The sequence below is a fragment of the Musca domestica genome, unplaced genomic scaffold, assembly GCF_030504385.1.
Source record: "Musca domestica strain aabys unplaced genomic scaffold, Musca_domestica.polishedcontigs.V.1.1 104, whole genome shotgun sequence".
Classification (NCBI taxonomy): domain Eukaryota; kingdom Metazoa; phylum Arthropoda; class Insecta; order Diptera; family Muscidae; genus Musca; species Musca domestica.
Window position 1 is genome coordinate 1,221,474 of NW_026712121.1, and position 19,428 is coordinate 1,240,901.

The 19,428-nt window shown below is 33.6% G+C and overlaps 1 protein-coding gene across 2 annotated transcripts in view; it reads left to right on the plus strand.

Annotated features, from left to right (window-relative positions):
• LOC101892224 (uncharacterized) overlaps nt 1–19,428 on the plus strand; it is a 185,916-nt gene that overhangs the window by 141,396 nt on the left and 25,092 nt on the right. Inside the window, exon 5 of one of the 2 annotated variants that reach the window (XM_059128317.1) lies at nt 5,054–5,165. The gene's annotated coding sequence lies outside the window, so the exon portion shown is untranslated. Of the gene's footprint in view, nt 1–5,053; nt 5,805–19,428 lie in introns of both variants that reach the window. The other variant, XM_005185338.3, reaches the window with a different exon arrangement.

The following is a 19,428-nucleotide window of genomic DNA, read 5'->3' on the forward strand; positions in this document are numbered from 1 at the left end:
TAAAATTGGATACGAATGTTCAATTTCCTTCAAATTTTGCACATACCAATATATTTTATTTGTATTAGATGAAGTATGAAAATGGAATACTTCGGTCAGCTATATCTATTACCTGACGCATATTTCCGAAAATGTGCACCTATCTCATATAAAGTACAAGAAGTAGCCGATATAGTCCAAATCTGTCACGTTCATTAATCAAGGCTGGGGGTATACATCTGTCGGCAAAACCGACTGATACTATTTTACTTGTTTATTTTTTCCTTGGGCACCTGAATATTTTAGATGTTTGTTTCTAATATTTTTTAATGGACCACAAGAGTTGTAACCATATGTTTTAAAAAATAGTTTTCTATTTTCTACACCACGAGAGAATTATCTGGCTTTTGATTAAAGGACAAAATAACTTTATCCATGAAACTTTTAAAAATATTTCTTAAAAGACAATTAGACCTGCAATCGTGGTGGGTTTTCAGGGAGTAGTAGAGCTTTCATAATGGATTTTTTCATGAACGAGAAGAGCTTTAATCTTAAGCTATTGAAAACAATTTTCTGTCGTATCCATTATGAACTTCAAATACCAAATTTGAAACAAATTCCGGTGAATAATGCCGCCAAAATCATCAAAGTACCGAATATCGGGGGGTACCGTTATATGGGGGCTATACGAAGAGGTGGACCTGCACAGACAATTTTCGGTCTTAGACTGTACTATCCATTTCAAACTTCAAATACCCAATTTGAAACATTTCCGGTGAATAAATCACCAAAATACAGATAAAAGGAGGTACCATTATATGGGTGATATAACAAAACATGGACCTACATGACCCATTTTCTATACCAAAAATCCTGCAGACATAGTACAAATTTGAGTAAAATTTTATAAACCTACTTCATTTCGTTTGGAAGCTAGAATGATTTCCACAGACGGACGGACATCGCTAAATCGAAATAGAATTTTATGCCGGTTAAGAATATGTATACTTTTTAGGGTCTAAAATGTATATTTCGAGGTGTTACAAGAGGAATGACAAACTTAATATACCCTCCATACTATGGTGGAGGGTATAAAAAGTAATCACGTTTTTTTTAGGGACCAAGAAAGGTAAGCTAAGATGTCTTCTAGGACCAGCAGGAACAACAACAATCGAGAGTTTTTAAAGATTGTTTTTCTGAGGAAGAGTTGGACTAAGAATAGAGTTGTGTCATAGGTCAGTACACCAGATTCTAAACGTATGAGTGATTTCAGATATTTCATATCACTCATACGCGGAATTTGCATAGAAATGACCGGAATCTACGGAACTATATAAGGACCTACTTCGTTCTAGCGAACATGATTGGTAAAACTCTATTTAATACCCTGGATTTTTAAAGAATATTTCTTTAAGGACCAATAGAGCTGTAGCCGTTGACTTTTACAGAATATTTCTTCAAAGACAGAACATTTCACCAAGCACCAACTATGCCTTTTTATCGGGGATTTTAAGGAATATTTCATCTAGGACAAATACAGATATAATCGCAGGTTTTCAATGAACATCTTATTAGAGACCGATAAAGCTTTAATGATTTTTGATATTTAAAAATATATATATATATACAGAGTTGTCCATATTCGCCGGACCCATGTTTTTTTAAAAAAATCAAAGAAAAACCAGTAAGGAAAGCTCAAAAGTCGGGCGGGGCCGACTATATGATACCCTACACCACTATGCATATTTAGTAGAGCTCTAGTAAAAAGGTTTATACAGGGCATTTCAGCGCTCTATGAGATATTTGGTACAAAATCAAAATCTATCTAATTCTATCGTGCATTTTACGAACTATAGCTATCTCTGAACCGGGTTTCTCCAAATTTTACGTATTATCTTCTAGACTGGTGATTTGGGCTGATATTGACCATTTAGTGCACATTTAACCCGAAATCGGATGAAGATATATATGAGAGCTATATCCAAATCTGAACCGATTTCGATAAAATTTAAAACAGCTATTCCTGTGCTCCATCTAATACCTGGTACCAAATATCACGGTTGTGGAGTGAATATTACGAATGTATGGGACTAAAACTCTAAATCGGATGAAACATATATATGATTGCTATATCTATATCTGAACCGATTTTCACTAAATTTGATATACTTGCTTCTAGGCTGGATTTGGTCCGATGTACTAAAATTCAGTCCATTTGGACTTATATCGGCCATTTGGTGCACAATTAACCCGAAATCGGATGAAGATATATATGGGAGCTATATCCAAATCTGAACCGATTTCGATAAAATTACAAACAGCTATTTCTGGGCTGTATCTTATATCTGGTACCAAATATCATTCTTGTGGAGTGCATATTACGAATGTGAGAGGCTTAAACACCAAATCGGATGAAAGATATATATGGGAGCTATAGCTATATCTGAACCGATTTTCTCCAAATTTGATATACTTGCTTCTAGGCCGAACTCGGTTGGGTGTGCCAAAATTCAGGTAATTTGGACTGATAGTGGACATTTGGTGCACATTTAACCCGAAATCGGATGAATATATATATATGGGAGCCATAGCTGTTTCTGAACCGATTTTCTCCAAATTTGTTGTATTTGCTTTAAGGCTAATCTCGGTCACATGTGCCAAAATTCGGGCCATTTGGGCTGATATTGGCCATTTGGTGGTCAATTAACCCGAAATCGGATGAAGATATATATGGGAGCTATATCCAAATCTGAACCGATTTCGATAAAATTTAAAACAGCTATTTCTGTGCTCCATCTAATACCTGGTACCAAATATCACGGTTGTGGAGTGCATAGTAGGAATGTTAGGGACTTAAAGATCAAATCGGATGAAAGATATATATGGGAGCTATATCTATATCTGAACCGATTTTCTCCAAATTTGATATACTTGCTTCTAGGCCGAACTCGGTTGGGTGTGCCAAAATTCGGGCCATTTGGGCTGATATTGGCCATTTGGTGCACATTTAACCCGAAATCGGATGAAGATATATATGGGAGCTATATCTAAATTTGATCCGATTCTCACCAATTTCAATAGGGTTCGTCCTTGGGCCAAAAAAATATTGTTTGGAAAATTTCATCTCAATCGGATAATAAATGCGACCTGCATTTTGTTCACAAGAATACATGGACAGACGGACGGACGGACGGACGGACGGACGGACGGACAGACGGACTGACATGCATAAATCGACTCAGAAAGTGATTCTATCAAGGTTCTCAAAAGTAACTATGGGTCTATCTCGTTTCCTTCTCCATGTTACAAACAAATGCACAAAGACATAATACCCTTACCACTATGTGGTGTAGGGTATAAAAATTTGGCGGTTGCAATGTTAATCATTTAATTTGTTCCAAGTAGATTTGTTTACATCAATTTTTGAATATGATTTCTCTCAAATGGCCGCCTCTGGCGTTGATGACGTATTGTGCTCTTTTTGCTGCATTTTCCATCGTTTTTGACAACATTTCGGCCGGAATAGCGGCTATTTCTTCACGAATGTTGTCCTTGAGCTCTTCTACGGTCCTTGGCTTGTTAACGTAAACCATTGACTTCGAATATCCCCACAAGAAGAAGTCAGGCGGCGTCAAATCGGGCGAACGCGGTGGCCAGTCCAAATCACCACTTTTCGACATCAAACGGCCCGGAAACAAATTCTTCAGAAAATCGATTGTTATGCGACTTGTTTGCGGCGGAGCGCCGTCTTGTTGAAACCAGAACTGTCTCATACGCTTTCGACGAATAATTGGCATCACATAATCCGTTGTAAAGTGGACCGAGTCATGCCCAACTGCTGAGAACGGCGTTTTTGGGATGTTCTTGGGGACCTCTCAACATTCTCGGCCGATCGCCTTGGTCGACTTTTATATGGCCTCTTCGGATTAGAAAGAGCCTTACAAGTCGAAAATGTTTCGTATTAACGCTTAATCGTGTTCTTAGAAGGCGCACTTCTCAAATTTTTTTAATGTTTTAAAAGCACGTTGAGTTTTCACAATTGACTTCTTCTGTTGAATGTAAATTTCAGAGAGCTCGCGTGGCGTGTATTGGTTCTTGGTAAAAATCTGCTTGGTCTGACGCTTCAAACGCGGTATGTCATTAAACGATGTGACATCTCTGTCAAAAGTTATGGCGTTGCCAGATGGGTCCGTCGAATATGGACAACCCTGTATTATAAAAATGTTTTTCCAAGGTCCTTCTTATCAATAAATGTAAATTTTTTTGAAAAAAAATATTTGAAGGAATGTTTTAACGACCTTCTTTACAATGAATGTGAATATTCATTTTTTATGTTTTTTAAGGACCTTCATAGGCAAGAACTTTGATTTTTTGACGAATATTTTCTCGAGGATCTTCTCAGCCAAATACCTGATTTTTAATAATGATTTTTAAGGACCTTCTCAATCATAATCATGGATTTATGAAGAATATTTTCTAGCACCCTCTCAGCCTTTAACAAGGATTTATAAAGAATATATTTCAAGTACTTTGTTTTGTTCAAATATCTTCTCGAAAATTAAATTGGATAAAATATATTGTCAGTCTTAAAATCTACTCAGCAATTAAAGCGGATATTTAAAGAACTGGACTTAAAAAATACCTTCCCAGCTACAAAAATATATATTTTTCAAGGACCTTTTCAGGCATAAATGTGAATTTTAAATCATTTTTTTCTATTTATGCAAAAAAACTCACGAGTTTTTTGTTGATTATGATAATGACATTCCATACAAAACTACGAAAAAATATTTTAGGACCTTCTTGATATTTTTTTTTTTTTTTTTTTTTTTTTGTTTAAACGCCATCTACTTTTCGTATATGGCGAAAACATTGACATATTTTGAATAATTCTGATAATGTAAAAGCTCGTTTAATTATACTACCATGTATAGGTTTATTCGTAATATTTACTCAAGGCCAGAAATGTTCTTCTTCTTAATTATATTCTATTTCATTTGTAGTGCTTCTGTCGAATTTCCATCTGCTAATTAATATCTATATTTCTGATAAATTTTTTACTTTTTCTTTTCAGTTGGTACACATAAATATCGTAAATAAAGTGGTACATCATCAGCCCAAGTCAATTAAACCAGGAGAAAGAGAATTAAAAAAAACTGACAAAAGTCGGCTTCAGCTAAATATACGTAAATAATTTGAAAATCCAAATTTAAACAAATATCCCAAAAAAGAACTAAAATAAATTAACATTAAATGGATCAAAACAATTAACCAACTTATAATGACAACAACAACAACAATAGCCACAAGATAATTAGCAACAAAAACAAACAAATCCACATCATTAAGGGCAGCAGCCGCCGCACTTGATATTCAAGCTTGTTAATGTCATAACCTCAACTAAATTGAGTTAATTAAATGGCATTTTAAATCATTTTGGGACAGTTAATGGTCTAAAAAATGGACAAACTATTTAAAAAGATAAACATCACGCATTGCTGTATCTCCTCTTCCTCCTCCACCATCAAAAGCTGCTTTTCCTTCAACTTCATCATAATTATGATAATTTATAAATGATAATTAACATTTCACTGCAGTTTCACGTAACGAAAACGAATAACGACAAGCAAAAGGTGATACACAAATTTTTAATTTATTTGCGAAAATAACAACAACATCTACCAACGAAAAACAATCATTACTTCGATTACAACAATCACAATAACGAGAACTGATAATAAAAATTCATCAGCACTCATTTTTTGGGGCATAATCCATCCCAAGTTAAATTCTCTTAACCATACTGTGATAACAAAAACCAAAAGGTAAGGAACTTTTTTTTAATTTACTTTAAATTGATTTATTGAGGATAATTTAAACTTTATGTATAATTAAATTAAAAACTCATCTGAGACGTTGCATTAAATAGTACATTGATCATATTCGAGCATATGCAAGACCTATCATATGTGAACAGTTTTGAATCCTTCATATTATTATATCCTTAGCCACATGGCTAGAGAGGGCCAAAAGTCGCATCATCGAAATAACGGTTTTATATCCAACGTATCTTTGTATCAAATCCGTCTCAGGACATTTGGAATTGATCTAGCAATGTCCGTCCGTCTGTCTGTCTGGCTGGTGCGCACGATAACTCTCGAAGAGAGTATCCGATTTGATCCAAACTTGATACATCGTAATATTATTGTCAAACTTAGATCGAATTCGGAGATGGGCGATATCGGTCCACTCCTTCTGGTACCTCCCCCACAAAATGTCGAAATGTTCAAAGAAAATATTTTATTGCACAGAAAGAGAAAGGATTATCCGATTTTGCTCCAACTTTTCGAAGCCTAATATTTCCATTAGTGCTAGGTCAGGTGCGAAATGGATAATATCGGTTCACTACATCAAGCACCTCCCCCACAAAGGGTCAAAATTTTTAATAATTATAACTCTCATAAAATGTGATGTGATTGTCTTTAAATTTCACATATCCCAATATTTTTATCAACCCAAGGTGTGATGTAAAGATGGAATACATCGGTCTACTTCTTCTGGTACCTCCCCCACAAAAGGTCGAAATTTTCAAAAATATATATTTTCTCCACGGAAAGAGGAACGATGATCCGACTTTGCTCCAACTTTGCAAATCCTAATATTTGCGTCAGTGCCAGGTCAGGTACGAAAATGGACAATATCGGTTCATTGCATAAAGCATATCCCCCACATAGGGTCAACATTTTAAATAATTACAACTCTTATGAAATGTGATGTAAGAGTCCGATTGTCTTCAAATTTCACACATCCCAATACTTCTACTAACACAAGGTATGGTGTTAAGATGGAATATATCGGTCCACTCCTTCGGGTATCCCCCCCCCACACTATAGGTCGAAATTTTGAATATCCCTTAAGCTCATAAAACGCGAAATTATCATTCGATTCTATTTAGACTTGGAACATCTTAATATTTCCATCAACGCAGGCTCTGTTATAAAGGCGGTTGAGATCCATTCCCTCTGGTACCTCACCCACAAAGGGTCAAAGTTTTGAATAACAAAAACGTTTATAAAATCCGAAATGAGCATCAGGTTCTCTTTAGATTTCCCACATTCCATTATTTCTACTAACACAAGTTCTGCTGTGAAGATGGGATAAATCGATCCTCTCCTTCTGTTACCTCCTCCACAAAGGTTCAAAATTTTGAATATCCATGGAGCTCTTAAAACGCGAAATTAACATACGATTCCATTCAGTCTTGGCGCATCTCAATATTTCCATCAACATGAGATTTGTTGTGAAGATGGAATATATCGGACGATTTCTTCTGGCACACCAACCACAAAATAGGGTTCAAAATTTCTAAAAACAAAACGCGCAAACAAAGCGAAGTACGCATCCAACTCTTTTTAAATTCCACACAAACAAACGTTTTTGCTAACACAAGAACTGATGTGTAGATGATCATTTATGTCTGCAAACCCCTTCTGTAGCCTCGCCCACAAAAGTTCACAATTTTCAATACTTTTATCTATTATAACATGCGAAACAAGTCAGAGATTCCTTACAACTTCCTATATAAAATTATCACAGATCTCATATTAAGTGGAGAAACTTGACGATATTGTCCAAACTTGGCAAATCGCAATGTTTAAATCATATTGATTTAAGTCCGATACGAAATGGACAATATTGGTCTATTCCTTCGGAACCCACTCCAAAGAAGGTCAACAATTTAAATTCTTATTCCATACCCCTAATTTTGTATTTTTGTTTTATATTCAAACTGAAATCAATAACAATTTGCCTTCTAATTAGTTCGCATCGAAACCAACATAAAATTAGCGGAATTATTTTTTAATTTTATGCAAATATGTGTAGGTGTGGAAAATTGCAAGCATTTGAATTTCCTAGCCATCGCACACGATTATGTGAAACAACATTTGCATAAACCTCGTCGACTACCTTTTTAAAATGCAGGCAAAGCAAAGAAACAATCGTATGTATCTCCCTCACAGGGTGTCTGGCTGTCCATCCACCCACCACCCAATCGATTTTACTTGGACAGACTCTCCAGTATTCCACTTTTTTTAAATTTGGTTTAATTATATGAAAGGGAACAACACACAAACCTGTCATAATATTATCAACACTTAGGGGGTACAAAACTTTAAGGTGTTAATCGTAATTTGTTACATATTATAAAAATTATTAATTTTTTATATAAAAAAAAGCTTTGGTTTTATGGATAGCTAATAACTGGACGTTTTCTAAACGTAATTAGGTGTAATATTAGTTATTTTGTAAGACACTGTGGGACAAGCGACAACATAATTAAGCCTGTTTTGGAAATAGTTCCGCATACGCCTTTTTGTCACATTAGAAACTTGTATTAGAATATTTAAAGGTTAATACGAGATTTGGAATTAAATATTCTCCCTCATATTAAATGAGTACATAGAAGAATATTTAAGAAATTTATGCTGTCAGTTTTTTCCTTATTTTAGCGATTTTTTATAAGAAATTAATAGATGACGGTTTTAGCTTTACCCAAATCTTTTCTGGTTATGGCAACCATTTGCTATTTTGTTATTTTTGTATAACGTTAGTAATGCATCGCCTGAACGTAACATAGACTACATACATTTTTAAAATTCCACATGGAACTGCATCAGAATCGGAGGTAACTCCAAAAAATGTATTTTTTTATGGACTATTTTGTATGGACTATTGATTGGTTATATATACAGTATTTAAATTTGGAATATGAGACGGAATTTGGAACAAAAAATAATTTTCCAAATTATTATAGAATCGGGTGAGATTTGGATATAGCTCCCATGAATATTTTCAGCCAATTTCGCATATTTGATGGACTAAACACGATATCTATGTCCGATTCCAATGAAATTCGGAATGAGTAACGGAATTTAGTACAAAATTAATTTTTCAAATTATATTGATATCGGTTCAGATTTTGATATGGCTCCCATATTTTTTTTGGCCGAACTTATATACCATCTTTATAATAGATCTTGCGTTGCTGGAAATATTGAGATGTGCCAAATCGGATGCTAATTTCGTGTTCTATGAGCTTCATGGATGTTTAAAATTTTGACCCTTTGTGGGGGAGGCACCAGTTAATAAAAATATATTAATGCGTTTAATTTAAAGACAATCGGACACGTACATATTATTATTACATTTTATAAGAGTTGTAATTATTCAAAATGATGACCTTTTTTGGGGAAGGTCCGATGTTGCCGATTATCGCACCTAACCTAGCACTGATAAAAATATTATTATGGAGCAAAATCGAATTATCCTTTCACTTTCTTCTCCAGTAAATTATTTTCTATGAAAATATTGACATTTTGTGTGTGACGTACCAGAAGGAGTGGACCGATATTATCCATCACCGAACTCGATCTAAGTTTGACAAAAATATTACGATGTACCAAGTTTGGATCAAATCGGATACTATCTTCGAGAGTTATCGTGCGCACCAGCCAGACAGTCAGGACGGATGGACGGATATCGCTAGATCGACTTCAAATGTCCTGAAACGAATTTGGTCCAAAGAGACCTAGGGTCTAAAACCGTTATGTCGATGATGCAAGTTTTGGCCATATAAAATGATATATACGCTCTCTAGTCATATGGCTGAGGGTATAAAAAGTACTTGTAACCTGTGATCTCCTGAAGAAACCCTCTGCCAAAGATCATATATATAAAATAAATGTATACCGATTTCTAAGGAAATGAGACCTCTCTCTCTCTCTCCCTTAGGTCTTTATATACATCAGACTTCTCTCTTTAAGGGAAGTTTTTTGTAAAAATTACCCAGTATTAACTTGGGAGTTGTATACCCTATTGATACGAGACTTCTAGAAGTCCTATAAGGAGATGATTGTTGTACAGATAGGAGAATTTTGGCAAATCTTTACTTGTAGACCTATATAGGATGTATAATAGTTGTGCCAATCTACATATTTCCATCAAACGAACTAGTGCCTTATCTGGTTCTGTGGACTCCGATCGTTTGTATGAAAACTCTGCGTATGAGTGATATGCAATCACTCATACGATTAAAATATCACACATTTACTCTCAAATAGTGGCATAATTAAAAAAAGGCGTTTTTATACCCTCCACCTTGGATAGGAGAGTATATTATTCCGTCTGTCTGTCTGTCTATCTATCCGTCTGTCTCTTTATTGCTACGTAGAGCGTCAAAATTAAGCAGAACCGTTTGTATTGTGTCTAGAATGGTTGGTATTGAAAATGAGACATATCGGTCCACGTTTTGATGTAGTACCCATAGAACGGTACCTCCAGATATTCGGCATTTTGATGATTTTTGCCACATTTCTTCGCGGATTTGTCTAAATTGGTATTAGTGTGTCCTAATGGGTTCTAGCTCCGTTGGCGAACATTGTATGTATATGTTCAGGTTTTTGTATAGCCCTATATAGCGGTACCACCCGATTTTTGATATTTTGATTTTTTTTGAGATGTGACACTTCTGGAGTAAATTAGTGTTAACTTCTGTATATTTACCATTGTTATCAGGCCAGAAAAACTCTAAAAATGTCCATAGCTTCCAGATTCGACGGAGAAGTGATTTATTGTAATCTGTAGCAATTGAATACTTTTTAATAATCTACATATATCTATCTACGAAAACTTAAACTGGCTTTCTATTGATATAATATATTTAAGTTGTTGATTTTTTGCAGGTCATGTCTGATAAGTCTCATATCTAAAGATTTTCCCATGTTAAATCCAAAAATTTACTTAGTTTTTAACCACAGTTGATATTCTTGAAATTATCTTTGACAGTGTATGTATATCGACCTTACTTAGCCCACCAGGAATTAGAGATTTCATCTAAATATCTTTCAAATATTGAAATTTTATTTAATAACAAAATACTTTTTTACGAATGTCTTTTGCGCGATGACCTTTCATATTTAATGTGGTTCACGATTTAGTATTTAAAATGTGTCATGTTACATTTCTATATTACTACCCTCCAATAGATATACATGATGTCATTATTATCCCATGGCATATCGAATTGCTCCACATAGCCGGACCATTTATCCAGTTGACACTTTACACTATCGTTACATTAAAATTGCTTGTCAATAAAACGTTTTGTTTTGTCTCTCCACATGTCAGCTCTATTAAGGGGAGGCAAATGCTGCAGCAACAAAAACAATAATAACATGTATAACACACACCCGAAATTCAATCACCTGTAGAGAGAGATAGAGTTATGGCCAGTTTATTGGTCATTCAAAGCACACATTTTGATATTTTTCAAATGCCATATTCTACAAAAGGATACATCCATACTTATATATGAAGATATATGTATGTATGCATATTTTGTTTACAATGTTGCCCATGCACAGTTATATTTTTTATAGATATTGGTGACAGTTTGTAATTTACTTATTATTTTGTGACAACATAACGACAGTTGTGATAATCAGCAATCGAAATGGGACTAATCGTGGTGTTTAAATAGAAACAATTTAGATTTAATTATTCTGTTATTTGTATAAATGAAATGAAGGAACTGGAAATAATTGTACTTACTGTCTAACTCCCACTAGTAGAAGTTAAAAATTAGGTCTTTCACATAAAACAGTTGATAGAGTTATCACTTTGGTACAAATACGAATTTTATTATTTACAGAAGAACTAAAAATAACTATTATTTATTACTCCAAACTACGACTTGCATTTCAAAGTTCTCTAAATTAGTTTGATTTTAGAAATTTATATTTGTCAGTCTTTTGAGATCAAGATAGACGTTGTAATTTACACCAACAGTGACATCGATACCAAATATCGGATTTCCATCTCTATCGTAACACCCAACAATAAATTTTGTGGAATTTCCAAAACCATCTCCATATCTCAATCGCAGATACCAACAGAGGCATCAATATCAAATTTTGTCATTCGAACCTCCTTGACCCAATATCCAATTTAATACCTCTTAGTACTTTTCGAACAATTTTATTACACATTTTCAAAACAATATCCATATCCCAACATCATAAACGAACAGTAATCTTAATATCAAATTTCATTTTCATTTCCAAATTTAGTACAATTAAAAAAACCAGCAACTTCTCTCACAGACACCAACAGCATTATATCAAATTTCACGATCTCAGCTTCACCCAATACAAAATTTAATAAAATTTAGTACCTTTCGTACACATTTACAAAACTTCTCCCATATCTTAATCTCAGATACCAACACAGATCTCAATATCAAATTTCGGAAATCCAGCTCTATCCATAAACCCAAATCCCTATGCCGTAGCACTTTTCGAACAATTAGGGTATGCATTTTCAAAACCACATCCATATATTAACCACAGACACCAACAGTGACATCTATATCAAATTTTAGGATTCCAACTCTTTCCGTTCACCCCAATACCAATTTATAACCATTCAGTTCTTTTCGTATTGCTAAAGTACGCATTTTCAAAACAATCTCCAATCTTAACCTCAGATGCCAACAGTAACCCCAATATTAAATTTCAGGAATCCAACTCTTTTGATTCCCTCCATTAACAAATTTAGTACCATTTAGTACAATTATAGAACACATTTCCAACACCATCTCCATATCGCAATTTCAGATACCAATTTAGTACCACTTAGTACTTTTCGAACAATTATAGTAGACATTTCCAAAACAACCTCCATATCTCAAACACAGACACCAACAGAGAAATACCAGCAGAGACCTCCATATCAAAATTGAGGATTCCAGCCCTATCCATCCAAATTAAATACTTTTCGTAGAAAAACACACCATTTCCAAATATAGTACCATTCAGTACTTTTAGTACAATTATATTACTCATATCTAAAGTCCATATACCAATAAATACATCAATATCAAATTTGAGGATTCCAGCAATATCGCTTTACCGATTACAACATATAGTACCATGCCGTACTTTTCGTACAATTGTGGTACACATTTCCGAAACCAACTCCTAATGCCAAATTCCAGATTTCAAGCACTATCTTTCACACAATACCAAATTGTACCAAATATAGTACTCTTTATAATTACAGAATTATAAAATCCCAGATCCCAAAACAGCAACATCAGCAGAAATGGTTCGATAAGTAATCAAAACTCTCATCGCAGGCCGAAAAATGGCTCGTGAGATAAACCGCGACAGAAAGAAAACAGACTCAAAAGAGCTAAAGAGTTGCTTTGCTTGGCCGAAAGTGGGGAACTGCCGAATTTGGTTTTTTCCGATTAGAAAACATTCATTGTCCAGCAGTTTGTAAACAAACAAAATTATCGTGTTTACTTGCCAAAGAGGTTAGCTGAAAATGTGCACTTTCGGCTGGCCACCAAAACTCAAGTGCCGGTCATGGTGATGGTGTGGGTCGCTCTTCGCTTATATTAATCGATATTATTGCGAAAATATTCTGAAAGGTGTATTAAAGCCTTGGAACCGTAAACATTTTGGCCGCAGGCTTTGGATATTACAACAGGACTCATCACCATCGCACTCAGCACACGCCACCCAAGAATGGTTAAAAAATGAGGTTCCTCGCTTCATTTACAGAGCACAATGGCCACCAATATCTCCGAATACCAATCCGTTGGACTATTGTGTCTGGAGTATTTTGGAAAGCAAGGTTGGCACTAAAAATACCAAAGTGCCGATCACCTCAAGCAAGCGCTTCGCCGGGAATGGGCCAAAATACCGCAGAGCAACATTCGGGCATCGTGTGACGGTTTCAGTTCATTAACAACCACTATATGTTCACCCATCACCAAATTGTACCAAATACAGTGTTATTTAGTACGTTTCGTGCACTTGTAGTACCTGTTTCCAAAACCACCTCTTTAACACAAACCTACCACCTGTAGTGGCCCAACACAGAATTTCAAAATTCCAGCTTTATCCGGTACCCTTAAAACAAAATGCTCCGAATTCAGTACCATTTAGTACATTTCACACAATTAGTACACATTTCCAAACCTAACTTACTTTTCAACCTTGATTCTCATACCAAATTTCAAATTTTAAGTTTTATTCATTCAAATAATTTCAAATGGTACCAAAGCATTTAGGAGATTTTCGAAACGTTTAAGTTCGAATTTCCAAAAAGCATTTAGTATATCTATCTTGCACTCCACCAGTGACCTCCATTTTAAATTTTAGAATTCTATCATTCCGTTTGTCAATTACAAAGTATTAAATTTTTGGTTTTTTTTTTACTTTTCGTACCCTCTGTATGAATTTCCGAAATCCCAGTCTTATCACATGCCTACGCACCAAGACTGACCCTAGTGCAAAATTTCAAGATTCTAGCTTCAGGCGGTTCGTTGATTCTCAGTCAGTTATCTCACTACTCATTTATATATAATTAGATACATAAGAAACAACCATGTTTAAAGGGAGTTTTTAACAGAACCAAAAAGACGCTTTGGAATCTAGCTTGAAGTTAACATTTTCAATATAAGAATCCTTGGATCATAGGTAATATAGCCAACAACATTCCTAAGATGCAAAAATTCCAAAGAATCTTAATCTGAAAATTAAAGAAAACGGAAAAGGGGAATTAGTTCCCTCTTTTTAGGCTACTTTGCGATGCGCACTTTCAAAATGCCAATAAACTTGTCTTTAATTTCTAGCTCTACTTTCATAATCTACTGGAGGTTTAATGTTGGTTTACAAAAATAAATGAAATGCTATTTCTATAATTTACACTCAAAATCACAAACTTATTATACCCTCCATTATACCCTATGCAAATATATAGGTGTTGCGACCCGATGTTTTAAATTTCAATTTATACTTAGAAGAACATTTCCCTTTAATTGACTTCGTGCGATATCATTATACAAAAATAAAATGGCAAGCGAATTCTCTTGTAAATATTGTAACATGTCTTTATGTCAGCAAAATTTAAATATGGATTATCTGTCATTTCCTGCTATTGACACTATCATAACTAGGTTCTTTAAAAAAACGTATCAAATTTTTTTAATGCAAACAGGTTGTTAGTGGAATACCACTTGTATCGCATTTATTTATTTATTTATTTATTTTTTTTTTTTTTTTTGTAACACAAATTTGCAACAATATTCAAATTGTCAATTGGCCAACAATGTATGTTGTTGGCATTTTTTGTTTGTTTTGTTTTAAAATAAAACAAAAGTTAAAAAAATTAGCAAAAAATGTATTGAAATAGACAAAACAAAGAACATGATTTGCATGCCATATAAGTCTGTAATCACAACCAAAAAAAAAAAAACAACAAAAAAAAAAAAAAAACAACAAAAATAGCTTTGTCATTAAACCACGGCTGGTATCGTTTGAATAGTTGTTGAATGGCTAATAGAGGTAGGCAACCTGGTTGTATTGCACAACTAGCTAGCTAATTACAGTTATTTATTTGTTTATACTTTTTGGATTATATAAAACACACAAAAAATACTTAACTACATAGCGAATTTTTTAATAAGCCAATGACTTTCTAATTAGAAAAAACTAACAAAAATAAAAAAGTTACTTCCACTAACGCACAGGGTTTGAAGTTGTATATTACTTTGGAAAAATTTGGCATGAACTGATTTAGATCTATTATATATAAATAAGAACTAATATCCTCCAAAAAATGTTAAAAACGACTATTATAACTCTTCTTTGAACAAAATACAAGACAAATATATTAAATATATATATTAAAAAATATAAATAATATATATAAAAAATACACAATAAATAAATAAATATAAAGAATATAGATTTTTGTCCTTGAAAACCAAGGATTATAGTTCCTAATCCTTAAAACATATTTTGAACGAATTTCAGGACTATATCCCTTAAAAATATCCACTAAGTCATCCAGGATTAACGCCTGTAGTGCTTAAAACATATTGTGTAAAAAAATACAATATTACAGCTCTACAAATACTTAAATAAATATTTTTAAAAGAATTCACCTGCAAGTGCTTGAAAGTGATTCTTAAAATGCTACAATTATAGCTCTTCAACCCCTCGAGATATTTAAAAAATGGATGGAATATAGAACTGCTGGAATTTGAAAAAAAAAATATTATTTTAAACATTTGCAAAAAAATATTTACTCGAACGTTTAAATCGCTGTGGACCCTGAAAAAAAATCCTTAAAAATTACGATTATAGCTCTATTTGTCCTTGAGAAAACATTCTTTAAACATCTATGGTTATAGCTCCCTTGGTCCTACAAGAAATATATTTAAAAAAGTCCACAAGTACGCCTTTGTTAATCCTTGAAAACATAATCTGAGGTAATCTTCATGTTTTGTTCTCTTGTTTTTGAAAAAATATTTCTTAAAAAATCCAGGATTACAGCTATTGGCCTTTAAAAAATAACTTTTTTAATCTATGATTATAGCTCCTTTAAGAAATTTTCATCAAAAATCAAGTCGTGATTATAGCACTGTTGCTGCTTAAAGCAATGTCTTTTAAAACCCCTATTATAGCTCTTTTGGTTAGCTATGTTTTTCTTAAAGAAATATCCTTAGAAAAATCAACGATTATAGGATATGTTGATCCTTTAAGAGAAATCTTTGAAATTCTTATACTTCTCAGTTAGCTCTTTAAGATATGTTCTTTAAAACTCCCTTGGTCCTTAAAGAAATATTTTTTAAAAATGCACAATTTTAGCTCTGCTGATCCTAGTAGAAATATTCTTTAGAAATCTACGATTATAGTTATGTTAGTCCTTGAAGAAATATCCATTAAAAATCCACTGCTAAGATATAGCCCAGAAAAATCCAAAGATCCTAAGGTATAGCCCATAAATATCCTATAGATCATTAAGAAAAACAACTTTGAAATACCACTGTTATTACTCAGTTTGTTCTTTAACATATGTTCCTTAAAAATTCCCGATCGGTCCTTAAAAAAATATCCATTAAAAATCCACGATTACAGCTTTGTAGGTCCTTAAAGAAATATCCCTCAATAATCGTCAGTTGCATCTCTGTAGGTCCTTAAAGAAATATTATTTAAAAATCCACGAATTCAGCTCCATAAGGCCTTGAAGACATATCCTTTAAAAATCCGCTATTACAGCTCTGCTGATCCTCATAGAAAAATCTTTAAAAAATCGACGATTAAAGTTCTGTTGGCCCTTGAAGAAATATCCTTCAAAAATTGACGATTTCAGCTCTGCTGGTCTTTAAAGAAATATCCTTCAAAATCCACAATTATAGATCTGCTAGTCCTAGAATAATTATCATTTGAGAATCCACGATTATATCTCTGTCGGTCGTTGAAAAAATATCTTTCAAAAACCTGCTATAATAGCTCTGTTTGTCCTTGGAAAAAAACTTTCAAAAATCCACAATTACAGCTCTAACGGTCGTTGAAAAATTATCCTTCAAAAATCCACTATTATACCTCTGTTGGTTCTTAAATAAATGTTATTTAAAAAGCCAAGATTTTAGCTCCATTGATCCTTTATGATGTCGGTCTTTGAAGAAATAGCCATCAAAAATCCACGATTACAGCTCCATTAATCCTGGAAGAAATATCCTTTGAATATACACGAGTATGGCTCTGTCGGTCTTTGAAGAAAAATCTTTAAAAATCCACGATTACAGCTCTATTAGTCCTTAAAGAAATATCATTTAAAAATACACGATTACAGCTCTGTTAGTCCTTGAAAAAATATCCTTTAAAAATCCAAGATTATAGCTCTGTTGATCCTTGTAGAAATATCCTTTGAAAATCCATAATTATGGCACTGATTATCTTCGTAGAAATATCCTTTAAAATTCACGATTAAAGTTCTGTTAATCCTCGTAGAAATATCCTTTAAAAATTAACGATTATAGCTCTATTAGTCCTTAAAGAAAAATCCACGATTATAGCTCTGTTGATCCTCGTAGACATATCCTTTAAAATCCACGATAATAGCTCTGTTGATCCTCGTAGACATATCCTTTAAAATCTACGATTATAGCTCTGTTGATCCTCGTAGACATATCCTTTAAAATCCACGATAATAGCTCGGTTGATCCTCGTAGACATATCCTTTAAAATCCACGATTATAGCTCGGTTCTTTTAAAATCCACGATTATAGTCCGGTCGGTCTTTGAAGAATTATCCTACAAAAATCGTCATTTACAGCTCTGTTGGTCAAAAATCCAAGTTGGCCTGTTGGTCAAAAACCCATAACTATAGCTTTGTTGGTCCTAAAAGAAATATTTTGTTGTTGCAAAATGGTCTGGCTTTATCCCTTTATTGTTGTTTTTATAAAAACAACGTTTGTTTATTAGTGGAGAACGATGGTAATGTTTACCAGGGGGTAAGGCAGGGAATACCTAGGTTTCGGAAAGAGCCACCAATCCTCATCAGTTCCCTTGTTTTTGTCTGGGATATTCTCCCCAGAAGTTATTTTAAAAATAACTTCTATGACAAAAAACATTTTTTTACCCAAGTGACGAGATCGTAAGCTCAATAGAAGAGGAACCAAAGAATTAAATAAAACTAAAATTCTCTTGGAAAGTCTTCTAAATCTTACAACCGCACTTATAAACATTTACATCTTTCTCCACTTGTTATGCTTTCGTTCAGCCTGAACGAAGTAGCATAACCATGTAAGTTGGTTTTGTCTGTTACAACAAAAACCCCTTCGTCGAACGTGCCTTGTCTATTAATGTAACAGTGTGGTTTTAAAATAACTTCTGGGGAGAATATCCCAGACAAAAACAAGGGAACTGATGAGGATTGGTGGCTCTTTCCGAAACCTAGGTATTCCCTGCCTTACCCCCTGGTAAACATTACCATCGTTCTCCACTAATAAACAAACGTTGTTTTTATAAAAACAACAATAAAGGGATAAAGCCAGACCATTTTGCAACAACAAAATACTACGGTATCCCGAACAAACAAGCCACACTGTTCTAGAAATATTTTTTAAAAATCCACGATTCGGTCTTTGAACAATTATTCTTCAAAAATCCAAGATTATAGCTCTGTTGGTCCTTAAAGAAATATATTTTAAAAATCCACAACTACAGCTCTGACTGTCTTGGAAGAAATATCCTTCAGAAGTCGTAAGATTCAGACTGTTGATTTTTAAAGAAATATTTTTAGAAAATGTACGATTATAGCTCTTTTGGTCGTTTATGAAATATTCTTTAAAAATCCACTCTATCTGTCTTTGAAGCAATATCATAAAATAATCCAAAATTTTAGCTCAGTTAGTCCTTTAAGATATATCTTTGAAAAATCCAGATAAGATATATCCTTTAAAAATCCTTTTTAAATCCACGATTATTGCTCTAACGGTATTTAAAGAAATATCTTTCGAAAATGGACAATTAAAGCTCGGTTAGTCCTTGAAGAAATATCCTTAAAAATCTCCGATATTTCTTGAGGAAA